Source organism: Schistocerca serialis, chromosome 2 (assembly GCF_023864345.2).
Source record: "Schistocerca serialis cubense isolate TAMUIC-IGC-003099 chromosome 2, iqSchSeri2.2, whole genome shotgun sequence".
In the NCBI taxonomy this organism is placed as follows: domain Eukaryota; kingdom Metazoa; phylum Arthropoda; class Insecta; order Orthoptera; family Acrididae; genus Schistocerca; species Schistocerca serialis.
In genome coordinates this window covers 315,870,186-315,884,083 of record NC_064639.1, presented here as the reverse complement: position 1 = coordinate 315,884,083, position 13,898 = coordinate 315,870,186, and the positions used below count along the sequence as shown (strand labels likewise).

Below are 13,898 nucleotides of genomic sequence, written 5' to 3'. Positions count from 1 at the left end.
GAGCACTATGCGACGTAACTTCTGAGGTCATCAGTCACTTAGAACTAATTAAACCTAACTAACCTAAGGACATCACACACATCCATGCCCGAGGCAGGATTCGAACCTGTGACCGCAGCGGTCGCTCGGCTCCACACTGCAGCGCCTAGAACCGCAAGGTCACTACGGCCGGCTGTCTTCTGCTGTTTATCGAAATAGTGAAGTAAGCTGATATGCCCTTTTGTTACCTGAAAAGATTTATGTATTATATACAATGTAATTTTTATGTAATTTACGTAATTATAAAATAAAATTTAATTGCCAGTCGTGGACGCTGAACAGAATACGAAAAGAACCAGAAGTCCACAGTTCAAGAAAGGTTTGACAAAGATCTATAATGGGCGTGCGCAGCGAACGGCAACGAGTGGCCACACGAAGGAGGGGACGCGTCAGGGCGAGGGACCGAGACAGAGACGGGAACGGGACCGAGGCTGGAACGAGACCGGCAGAAGTGCCACTGCGGGAACGAGACCTACCGTTTCCCGTTCTCGGGAACTATGAGTAGAAAGCCGCGACCGAAGTGAACTATGAAAGACCGTTCCTTAGAATTCATTCCTCGCTCCTTCCGTTATCTTGGTGAACGGTTCCTTTGGACCTGCAAGTTCGCGAACGACCCGTCTCCAATGTGGTCATTCCACTTCAGGTCGCTCTAGGTAGTTAATCCTGGATATTTTACTATAGATATTGTTTCCAGCGGTTTGTCATCAATAACGTAGCCGTACAGTAATGGATTTCTTTTACCATGTATGCGCAATATGTTACATTTATTTACGTTCAGGGTCAACTGCCACAGCCTGCACCATGCATCACTCAAGAACAGCCTTAGAGAACATCCGACGCTTTCTGCTAGATCATTTATATATACGGTAAACAGTAACGGTCATATCACACTTTCTTGGGGTACTCCGGAAATTACTTCCTACATCTGTCGATTTTGCTCCGTTAAGAGCGACGTGTTGACTTCTATCTGGAAGGAAGTTTTGACCTCAGTCGCAAATTCGCTCCGATACTCGATAATCTTGTATTTTTTTTTCACTAAACAGCAGTGTGAGACGGTGTCAAATGCCTCCCTGAAGGCAAGGAACACCAGCCTGAGCACTGTTGTCCACGACGCTATAGATGGCACGGAGGAACAAAGCGAGCTGAGTTTCGCAAGATTTCTGTATGCGGAATCCATGTTTACTTTCATATAGGTTTTCATTCTCCAAAAACGTCATAATTCTTGAGCACAGAACATGTTCCATAATTCTACAATAGATACACGTGAACGATATAGTTCTATAATTGGGTGTGCTGTCCTACGGCCCTTCTCAAAAACGGGAATGACCTGTTCTTTCTTACTGTCGCCAGGACCCTTCGTTGCTCAAGCGATCTACGATAAATTACTGATAGATTTTGAGAATATTATAGGTATCGCATCTGGTCCCTGGCGCCTTTCCACTAGTCAGCGACTGTAGTTGTTTTTCTACTTCGCGGCCGGTTATCTCAATATCTGCCATTTCGAAGCTCGCAAGACGACTGAAAGGAAGACCGCTTTCAGTATTTCGGTCTTCTCTCTGTTATCTTTCTTTCGGTCCCAGTATGGTCACTGAGTGAATGGGTAGATGATTTTGACTACTTACTGATTTTACAGACGACCAAAAGCTCTTAGGAGTTTTACTCAGATCGGTTGACAAAGTTTTACTTTCGAAGTCATTGAACGCGTCTCTCATTGCTCTCCTTACGATCATTTTCGCTTCGTTCAACTTTGTTTGTCAGTTAGGTTTTTACTTCTCTTGGATCTTAGATCAAGTTCTCTTTGTTTACGTAGCAGCTTTCTAACAAGACTATTAAACCATGGTGGGTCTTTCCCATCCCTTAAGACCTTACTCGGAACTTACTTGTTTAAGACATATTGCACGGCGTTTCTGAATTTTTTCCATTTGTTCTCCACACCTTCCTCATCAACGAATATTTGATGCTGACTGCTCAGATACTCTGAAATTTGTCTCCTGTCACTCTTGCTAAGCAAAAATATCTTCCTACCTTTCGTAACATTCTTTGTAAGACTCATTGTCATAGGTGCTCTCGCAGCCTTATTACCACTGATACCTTATTCTACGTTAACTGATTCGATAAGCTGACTGAGGTCAAGCTTGATTTAGTCAGCAATGGGATAGGAAATCAGCGGAAAGTGAAATGTGAGTTCAATGGTTGAAGATGTGTACCCCGCTACATATGAATGCAGGCCAACAGTTTTATAAGTGCCATATACCTAGGGACTAACAGCGTAGCTTATAGAGGGACAGTAATAATTACATTCAAAGTAATTGTATTTGTACACTATAATACGAAACTTAATTACGAATTTCTAATACTGTTTTCCGCAGAATAATCAGTCCATTCCACCCACGCTATGGGGACTGAGGACGAGATTGGCATCATTAAGACAGGCACCAAGGCATGCAAGCAATCATTTAGAGGCTTTTTTCATGTTGACAGAATTTAAGTTCACTCGACAGTGTACAGTAATGAGGAGTAAATTCTACCATATTTCAAGGTGATTTGTGTCGGCGTTGAGGTATACGACTCACAACCAAATTGCAGTAGCAAGAGTAGATCATCCTCTGTAAAATATTAACTTGCCACAAACAATGGAAGTTAGAGGAGCAAGCACCACACCATAAAACTATTTACACGCTATTTACTTGTTGAAATAACTGAATCGCCCTGTCCTTTTCGGTTTTTTGTCAAGCGAAGCTCAAGGTAATTCTTCTAGTGAGTTAAAAAGTATTGTCTATCGTAGTGTTTCAGTGCATTTTATTGCGAAATATGATGAAAGTACTGCTTTAAGGAGTGAATATTTAACTCAAAATTACAGCGCTGCATTGGTGTGAAAGCAATGATTTTGCCTCCAGTTTCAACATAAAAATATTAGTGATACATAAGTAAACTCGGAAATACGAACAAAACTGAACAGGTAGAACGAACTGAGGTACCATGGAAACGGACCACAAGTATGCTTGAGATGACATCATTAATTAATTACTGTGTATGTGCAGAGTAAGCAATATCTCTCTCACAGGCAACCTGGGAGACGGGTCGCTGCAATGCTGCGGGTATAACGTGTGAATGCTACCATGTGAGTCACACGGAGATCGTTGTCGGGCGCAGCCCAAGTGAGTCAAGGGCGGTTGGTCCGCACGCAGACTATCCCGTCGAACATTGTGTGCTAGCCGTGACACAAAGGCAGCCAGGGAGCAGACAAACTGACAACAGTGATGCAATGCGTATCTCCCCCATAACCCCCCCCCCCCCCCCCCCCGCGTTAGTTCTCTGACATGTGCTCGGTCATAGACCTCTCGAGCCACCCTGGCGCTTTCCAGACCGTACAAGCGTGCGCACAATTACATGGGACTACATGACCCGTTTCACAACGGTTTGCCAATCGGGTTCACACAATGGAGAGGTTTCGAAAGGTGAATAACAGCTGCCACCCACGCTGCGTGGCGCGTATATCTGCAACATGCGGAAGCTATTTAACACGAAGCTTTAAAGTCGGAGTAATAGGCTATTAACGATAAATTTGCATTAATTTCAAATGTTTGACACTTTATCTCTTCTAGTGCGAATGACAATTCAGTGCGCAGAAAACAATATACAACATAACATTAAATTTGAATATGATTGACAATCTGCAATACGACGTTCCAAGAAGCGTACCACCAAAATCAAATTAAATTTAACGATTTCCAGATTTCTTGATTTAATATTCACTACCATTAGGAGACTTAACATCTGCTTTCTTGTTAGAACAACCGATATCATCCTGCCTATGTTTACAATTACATTCGGCTCCTTCGCACGCCCTTCCAGCATTAATTCGATCAATGTTAGGTAATACTTTGTTTCACCGTATGGCCTTCTCGAGCACAATGAGAGTTCTTTCGGCGGTCATGTGGAAAGTTTTGTTTATCTATTGCCATCAGAAGTCTTATGGATTTCATTAAAATTTTGCTAGTCTACGAGGAGGTAACTGCCTAATGTCATCGGGTATTTGTTAACAATACAAAGGCAAAAGTAACGACACCATGAAAGAATCATCCCAATGGAACGGAAATACATAGATGTGATGTACATGTACAGACAAATAAATAATTACAATTTCAGAAAAGCTGTATGATTTATTCAAGGGAAAGAGCTTCACAAATTGACCAAGTCAGTTACTTGTTTGTCCACTTCTGGCCATTATGCAAGCAGTTATACGGCTTGGCACTGATTGAGAGTTCTTGCATGTCCTTCTGACGGATTATGTGCCACATTGTCCAACTGGCGCGTTAGATCGTCAAAATCACTGCCCATAACGTTCCAAACGCTCTCAATTGGGGCGCAGATCGGATGACATTGCTAGCCAAAGTAGAAATCGGCAAGCACGAAGGCAAGCAGCAGACACTCTAGTCGTGTGCGGATGGGAATTATCTCGCTGAAATGTAGTTCCAGGGTGGCTTGCCATGAAGGCAACAACACAGGGCGTAGAATATCGTCGAGGTACCCCTGTGTTGAAAGGGCGCTGCGGATGACAACCAGCGTACTGCTCCTATGAAAAGCAATGGCATCCCACATCATCACTCCACTTGTCGAGCCGTATGACGAGCTACAGTCGGGTAGGTAGGTAACCCACCGCCGTCCAGGGCGTCTCCAGACGCGTCATCAGGGCTCAGTTCGAAGCGGAGGTTCCAGGTCGTACACGTATGTGGAGACGCCAAGGACTGCGGTGGGATACCAACCAGACTGTCGCACGGAATTTGGCATGATATCCCTCAGAAAGACATCCAAAAAATGTATCGATCAATAACTAGCAGAATAACTGCCTGCATAAGGGACGGAGATGAACCAACGTATTAAGGTGAAGCTCTTTCTCTTGAATAAATCATCCAATTTTTTTGAAACTGTAATCATTTGTCTGGCTGTACTTATACATCACATCTACCGATGTCCATCCCATTTGAATAATTCCTTCGTGATGCGTCTTTTTTTGTCTAGAAGCAGAGGTCCCCTTCGGTGGGATCGCCTTTTTCAAATCATCTGTACGGTGATGTAGGTTAAGGTCCCAGGTATCACATCTTGCAGCCATTCATCCCGGTGGGCCCTCGTTTGCGATTAATTGTTGAAAAAATTATGGAATTTCACATGATGCTATGCAGCTTTGAAAAAGGAACATTTAACAGACTGGTTGCACTGCGTAACAGTTAAGACACAGGCGTTGCAAGCATAGGGTTATTGCTGCGAATAGTGTCAAGTGGTTATAAAATTTTTATTCAATTAATTGGGTTAAATGTAATTACTTTGTACTGCGTTGTCACATTTCAATCGTTGTATTAATTGTCTCATCTGCTCTCATTTTTATTTTTATCATTCTTGTTTCACTTGGAATCTTTGTTGTTGTGAGTTTAATTATATTTTTGCATTAACTAAGAATTAATTCTTAAGTTTTATCATCCTTTATTTTTGTTCATGTTATTGCATCCACTGTTTCCGTTCCTCATTCTGCTCGAATTTCGTCTTATTTATAATATCTTATTTCGTTTAAATATTCATCTGCATTATTTTGTCCGTAATGCAATAAGATATTGTTTTAAATGTTTGTATGATGATTACCAGCCAAAAATTGTATATCCTATAAGGAGAAATGCATTTTAAAACTACTGCACAGTCCATACAAAAGATTGTCCTTTTACCTACACATCGACAGTTTCAGATATTTAAATATTATGATGGATAAATAAAAATCAGTAAATTCACATTCATTAAGATTCCAAGTGGAAAAAGAACAATTGGAAGAGATAATGAGAGCAACTGAAGAGGTTGATACGCTGATTAAAATTATGTGAAACAGGAACAGAAACAAAAAAACTACATTTAACTCAAGTAATTGAATAAAATTAATGACCAAAGTCATTTCGATAAAGTTTTTAAAATAAATGTCGAAGCACCTGATGCACCTGATGAGATTCGAATGCCAAAACTTTCGCATGTGATTATATCATGATTTGATATTGTATCATTACACAGGTCATAACGTGACGAGATAGTAAGCTTTCTTCGCTCTACGAAAAACATCTTCCACTGTCCGTGACTAATGCAATTAAAACAGACTACTATGTGAACAACACAAATGATCTAGAAAATCTTCCAGAAACGTACTGACAGAATTTGTTTCCACCTTTAACGTAAATGATGGAAAAATATATTCATTACAAACCTTTAAGCACAACGTCTCCAGTGGAGCAGCTATGATTTTGATCTGTTAGGTAGGTTTCTCATGGTTTCCCTGTTTTATTTTGGGTGAATGCAGGCTAATTGTCTCAACTCCCAGCCCACAAATCATCCCCTTTCGGCTGAGCAACTGCGCCGCCTCTAACACATTATATCTCGATGGAACCTTTAACTTTAAAGGTTGTTTTCTTTCAACACAGGTACCAGCGGCAAGTACTGAAAAATAGTTGTTCAAAGTCAACGACACGAGGCAAAATTGCCCATCAAAAGCTGTTGAAGACAGCTACACGAACGATTACAGATTCGTGCGCGTTTTAGAGGAAGTATCTTTAATTGTTGGAAACATGCGCCACTACACAAGCGATAACGGAAAATATCATATGCATGCCATAACAGATTACGACAATGAGGTTTCCATTCATAACGAAAAGTGTGGGGGGGGGGGGGGGTTGAGACATTACGTAGCTGATGTTTATCAAATCCACAAGACAGCGAAGTTAGTTACATCAACATTTAATATGTAGAGCCGCGCAACGAGATTAAAAGAAAATACGAAATGGTAATATTTCCTTTGCTATACACAGCCTTAGCTACAGACATTTCATTACGACTCCACAAATAGAGTCTTAAATTTGTCCGTTGTGAAAACTGATTCGACTACCTGAATAGCGCTTTGTTCATTTGCTGTGCAAGCCGCGACGAATTGCTGTAGAAGTCGTCTTTATTTTTTTATTTATTTTCGCTAAGGGACAGAACTAACAGAAACAGATAACGTGGCGAATTTGCATGTAATGTGTACAGCTGAATAAGTCGATGGTGGGCAAATGAGACACGACAGCAAGGATAGTGGTATCAGAATATAACGAGAATCCGCTGCTTGACAGTATTCCATATAAGAATTGAATGAGTGTGCTTATTAAGCAGCAATTTCGGTGAAAACTCGCAACTTTTGTGGTACTGGACTAGAATTCAGGTTTAGCAAACACACAATTTCTTTTCTATCAAGTGGAATGACACTGAAATGTTCTGATTAAACAAATGATCGTGAGTGAGTACAACACAAAAAATTGTTAAAAATTAAAAATTAAAATTCAAAAGGCGAGTCACTGTTTGATTATGAGAGAAGCACTGTCGCATTAAAAGGTGACTAACGTTTAAATGTCACTAGCTGCGACTGTGCTCAATTTTTAATAACGGACCGTACGCTACCTCTTTCTCGCACACTTTGTTTTTCAATTATTGGTATACATCCCAAGTAACCGAATGAAAATTTGTTCTCTGGAGGCCCGTATAAATACTTCGTGGAATTAAATTTATGGTGGACAATTCGTAGCCAACGGAGGAGAGAGAACGCAGGAACTAAGATTCCCATACTTCTCCTATAACTACGCCATGGCAACTGGACTGTGACCTCTCGATTGCAACTTGTCTTCTTGCCGCCGTTGGCCGTAACCCACTTGTATCTCGAGGACACGATTCTCATGCTGCCACCAGTGCTCTGGAACTTCCGGAACTGCAACGAACGGATCTTTCACTTTCGTAGATTACCTTAAAATTGTTTACTAATATCAAAAACACAAATCGCATTACACGAATGATAGTAATAAGAGGCAGATAGGGAGAAAGGAAGATTAGGATTTAACGTGCAGTCGACACTGAGATCATTAGTGACGGTGTAGAAACTAGGATTGGGGAAATCATGAAGTACAAGGTCGGTCGTGACCTTTGCAAAGGGACCATTCCTGCATTTACTTTAAACGACCTACAACTGGGTGTCCACTTCCACCTACCGCGACCAAAACACCATAGTGCACAATGCGAAACTTAAGGCTAATGATATGCGTAAATGGCATTGATTTGCAGTGAGTAGTTTTGGCTACAAAGTGAAATATACGGACACACACCCAGACACAAAGCACTGAGGCCGATGACTTCCAATTTATACGATTTCAGAGGCAAGTAATCTAACAATCAAATGATTTATAAACACTAACTTGTTTAATTTTAAATGGTGTCCGCAGTGTGGGTGTGCAGGGGTCGCTGGGGACAGGAGTGGTGCAGAGTAAGAATGCTTTGTAACAAGTGCCTACCATCAATGTGGGCAGCTAGCTTTCTTTTCTGAGGAGGAATTATAGGTGGCATTCCCACTGCACTGAGTGTTGCTCCAACTTCATATAAAGTTTCTACAAAAAATTAAATACAATTTATCTTTCGTAATTTTAAAAATAAAAATGTTCCAAAACAACTCTTTTTCTTTCTAACGTTTAGTTGGGCGCTAATGTTGATGATAGTGGGAGGAAGGAGTGAGCGGGCTAGCTAGTATCTGAATGCACTCACGGGTAATGATCTGAGAAAGGATGGGAACCACTAGTTTAGATTAATCTGCTGCATAAAAATGCTTTAGGAAGCTAATGGGGGAAGGAATTCTTTTTTAGCTTTAAATTCCAACGTCTGGTAGGATAACAACCGTACGACTCTAGTAACTCTTGGGTAGTGAATATCTTTCATAATACTTCCAAAACACATCTTCAATTCAAAAACCTGCTTTCACATAACATGGTAGTCCAGAATCAACATCCCTTTAACAGAAATTTAATACGTTCAACTGCACTAGATTCTTGAAGTCTTACAGACAAGCACGTTCACCTACCGGCAAAGTAATCGGCAAAACGCATTTGATTTACCTTGGCAGTACAACAAAACTTTCCCAGCTAATATGTGCACTCAAGGAAAACAACTTTCCGCCTATTTCCTGTATTTTCCAGTTAACCTACTTTCACGTGGGATTAGAATTACATAGGATTATCGTTCCCTTGCCTCAACATTTTCTCTTCGAACAAACTGTATACTGCAAAAGAGAAATATTTGCTAGCTTCCAGCATGCTGGAGTATCTGTGGGTCAGCAACTTCTATTAATCAGTACAACAAAGAACCAGTCCAAAGTTGTAAACTTTCTTTTTTTTTATTCACTCGATGAATAGTTTCGTGCCGAGACCCATTATTAAGTCATCGCAACATAGTCAAAAATGGTAGTGCCGAAGATGTTACCTGTATGCGCTGTACATGTTCGTTGTACATTTTTGACTATGTTACGATGATTTGAAAATGGGTCTCAGCCCGAAACTAGTCATCGAGTGCATTAAAAAAAAGTCAAAATTTATAACTTTGGACTGGTTTATCGTTGTACTGAAAAGAGAAATAATTTTTTCTATTCCTACACGTCGTATACATGGAGTAAATATTTGCAAGGATTCCTCCCAAACTACAATTTCGGGGAGATGGGGGGAGGGGGGGGGGGAGGGAGAGAGAGAGAGAGAGAGAGAGAGAGAGAGAGAGAGAGAGAGAGAGAGAGAGAGTGAGGGGGGGGGGGGGGACTAACACACTCGAATGGATTTTTATTCACGTACAGTGAAGACGGAAGAAACAACATGGGATTATTTCGCGTTTTGTGTACAAAGCTACTGCAATACCAAAGAAACTTACTCGCTATCTTGGGAAATCCGCTGAAAAAGTGAACGCGAATAGCAACACCGGCTATATTAAAGTACAATAAGGCTAGGACACAATATCGTGTACTTCCACAAGAAGACTATCACCTTGGCAACAATTTAAGTACACCCAAAGGACATGTAAAAAGCTATTGCATTTCCTGCAGTGAGTGACGTCTCACTTACCGACAAAAATTAAGGCAAGGTAACCAATGTCCGTATGAACCATCATCCGATTATGTTCAGAGGCACCAGATAACGCGCTTATAAACTTTAAAATGCCGATCGATCGCCTATGTGTTAATGAGTGATTCTTCATGGAGCGAAATGAACTTACAAATTCTATGAAGTAAAGAAGTATTGCAAACTCTGGTCTACTGATAAAATGTAAGCCGTACTCATGAAGACTTTTTTTTTTTTTTTTGCACTTTAAGAACTTAGGATGTTGAACGGGTCCGATTATACGCCAATAAATCTTTAAAAAACCGCATCAGCAATGTGAAGCTGTAGCGCGGCGATTTAATGACTTAAAAGGGAACCCGGACAACTATGACTGCTTTCCATTCACAGTGTTACGTCGAAATAAAGACGGGCAACATTTAAGACAGATTTCAAAATGAATTTCCTGCTTCTACGGGAACTTTCACACAACAATCATAAGATAATTACAAATCAAGGTAAGTGGCGTAATTTTCATCTCTGTACTCGTACAGTATGAAATGAAGCTGGCAAAAACAGCCATTATTGAGGTCACTTGCATGGAAAAGTGATCTGCAAAGTACAGATGTAGATAAATTTCATTAGAGCACCCAACAAGATGGCGAGTTATAATTGCGGTTAATCTGGAAACATTTTTAGTCGGAATAATTACACGTTACATTGTTAAGTTTCAGGATGTACAACAGTCAACGGCTTTTATAACGAACTGTAGTAATGTAAAGAAGTCATAGTTTGAACACAATGGTTTCTCGGTATGGTATTTTGGGATGTGGTTATGTCCTCAGCCCGCTCTGACTTAAGAACCACCTCATCTCCTATCCATTCTTAAGGAACTCAACAGTTATCACCTGAAATCCGAACGACGGGTTAACTAAAATTTTTTCCTCGGGAAGTGTTTCCAATGGAGGAGGTCACATTAAGTTGGTACTATCCTTGGTCCTAGATCTACGTAAGCCTCAAAGCCACAAACAATTGTCAACTGACAAGGCGCATCTAATACATGGCATCTAAATAAGGGAGTTTCGACGTATTCAGTACGAAACTTGATCAGGAGTTTGACGCTATACTCAAATTCGTTTTCATCCGATTTTATTGTAGTGGCTGCCTCGTAGTGAGCAGATGGCCGGACTTCTAACACTATGAAAACTCTATCCTTTTGTTGCACTTGCTTCCTCTCCCTTCTTACAAGATGTGTCAGAAGAAACTTCTAACGTCGGTGAAGCTTTCTCTTGCCATGCGTTGTATCCAAGGGTGCATCGTGAATTTATCAGAAAGAAAGGTAGTGTAGTCACGCACGGTCCAGCACGTAACGATGGGGCGGAAATCTTGCGATAGGACTTAATACCGCGAAGGTCTCCGCTTCTTGCAGCAACATGCCAGAATTCTATGAGTCATCGACTTAAAAGTTGCGGAAACGTATCTGAAGCAACGCTGAAAGTAAGCTGTTCTGTTTGAATGGCTTCCCACGGCGCTCTGATACACTTCACTATCTTCAATGATCACCCATCCATCGGAAGACAGTGTAAATGAGAACTCATATTTTCAAAACCTTTTTAAATTTCAATATAATCTTCTTTAACATTATACACTTCGTACAGTGACATTCCATATCATTGTTGTGTTCCTGTGGATATGCTGATACTCGTCTACAGCTGCAGTCGTTTGTTGGTTGAACACAATACGCTGACCTGCAAAGAAGACTGAGTTTTTAAGGGAGTAAAATTGTATTGATAAATTTTTTCCTACTTGGCAGGTCTCTTTTTTTCCGAATTTTCGCAACCAGATCCGTTAGAAGGTTAGGATAATATTCCCTAATTATTATTTTACCTTTTGAAGGGAGTTACTTCACTCCTTTCGCAACTACAAACACATGTGTAGTGACTTTTGTCATCGCCGTCTTCTTAGTCTTCTCTGGAACTGAAGAACCGACTTCTGTCTCCTGCTCCGACTGTTGTTTTGATTCTGATGTGCAGTGATGAATTCAAATTTCATTCACTGTCACTCGCATACCGACGCAGAAAATCACTTCTAATTTTATAAAAATGCGCCAAACGCTGTTCAGAAGATGTAAGAATTAGTTTCTGACGCGCCGTGCGATAGCGCGACACCTATCTAGCACAAAGCTTCCTCACACTAAAACGTAGTCGACAAGTTCTTTTAAAATTCCTTCAATTTGGAAATTGATTTGGATTCTTCACGTACCTTCGTTTACGGAGCATCCAAGCTAATATCGTACATGTCTTCAACTATTCCCAGTGTGGTTGCACTTTTCGAATGATCTTAATGTGGATCATTTAGGACACGTGCGCGCCCTTGTTTAAATTCGGGAGCCAATTTTTTTACGGTGGAAATTGAAAGAGAAGTTTCACCATAAACATTTATTAATCTCGAACGAATTTCTGATGGCATCAAAGCTTCTTTTAGGAAAATCTTTTTCATTGGACGGTATTGGATTTCCTTTATTTCTGATATTTCACACACCGTGTCTAATTTAAACAGCTGCTTGCCGCTAATTGCTGAACGTAAATACTTGCAATGCCACACAGAGCCTACCGAAAGTAGTACCAACCTCCCGGGGAAAAACATATCACTCGCCTAATGCTGCGATATACATGGGCGAGGCTTAGAAATTTTTAGGCCACACTTGTATTTTTTTTTAGGCCACACTTGTATTTTTTATGTAAGTACCACAGTAGTAACGAAATTCGTGGAATCACATTACACTCTTGCACATTTCACAGGACCCTCGGATTTCACCCTTCTATGAACTTTTGTAATCCGCAGCGGGTGTTCATGTTATCATCCTTGGTTTATGTACTGCCACTCAGTCCTTGGAGCCTTTCGAAAGGCCGCAATACGGAGTACTACAGTAAAAGAAGTGACATATAAGTGTTATTTTACATCCAGTTTCATGTTTACTTAACCTAAATGAGTAGACCGAAATCATGGTACAAAAAACGCCCCCAAAACACCACAGAACCACCTCCGGCCTCAACTACACCCTCCACACATTTTGCCTTACTCGTGAAAGTGCCCTACCGATTGAGCCATCCAAGTACGAATCAGGACCCGCCGACACTCCGTAACTTCCACTCTTGCCCTGCATTCCTAACTTCACAGAAGTTCTCCTAAATACCTTGCGCGGGGTTGGACTCGTAGATGAAAGGATATTAAGGAGAAACGGCTTAGCCACAGCCTATGGGATTGCTTCGTTTCTTCCTGAAGTACTAGTCCCGTAAGGTATGCAGGAGAACTTCTGTGAATTCTGGAAGGTAGGAGAAGAGGTCCTGGCGGAACTTAAGCTGTGATGGTGGTTCGTGAATCGTGTTTCGATCGGTCGTCGGCAGAGCACTTCCCAAGAAAAGCGAAGTCCCAGGTGCGAGTCGCGATCCGGCACACAGTTTTAATCTGACACGTTTCAAATCAGCAGACAGTGCACTGCATGATAAAAACTGATTCTGGAAATCCCTGTCAGGTTTTCAAACCGGTTGTCATTGGTAAGTGGTGATATTCGTCTTCTGTCCGTCTCGTCTTCGGTCCCTGTCGGTCTGAACCTTTCTACGGCCATACGCCCTGTTACATGCCTATGAGAGTGGTGCACCATCCCATGTAGACAGGTTGGAGAGTCCGCAATGATGTATCGACAAATCTGACAACTTCATTATGGTACGGACATTGATTCCAAACACTACAGCTCCTTTCTGACTTTCTGTCACGTCTCTACGTCTACTTAGTTCTAATGTATTAATTCCATACAACTGGCACATGCACACCACTTCACTGGCGTAACTTGTGTCAGTTGCAGAAGCACTCATAACTGCCGAGTACCAGTTGTACATTAACAACGGCGCTCCGAAATGACCAGTGTCAGCCTCAAGAATAAAATCGCCATAGAGG

At 41.2% G+C, this 13,898-nt stretch overlaps 2 protein-coding genes across 5 annotated transcripts in view; one reads left to right on the top strand and one right to left on the bottom strand.

The window, feature by feature from the left end:
- LOC126457111 (RING finger protein 17) overlaps window positions 1–13,898 on the bottom strand; it is a 505,497-nt gene that overhangs the window by 270,290 nt on the left and 221,309 nt on the right. The window lies entirely within an intron of this gene.
- Window positions 1–13,898, top strand: part of LOC126457113 (uncharacterized) — a 74,127-nt gene that overhangs the window by 57,734 nt on the left and 2,495 nt on the right. The window lies entirely within an intron of this gene.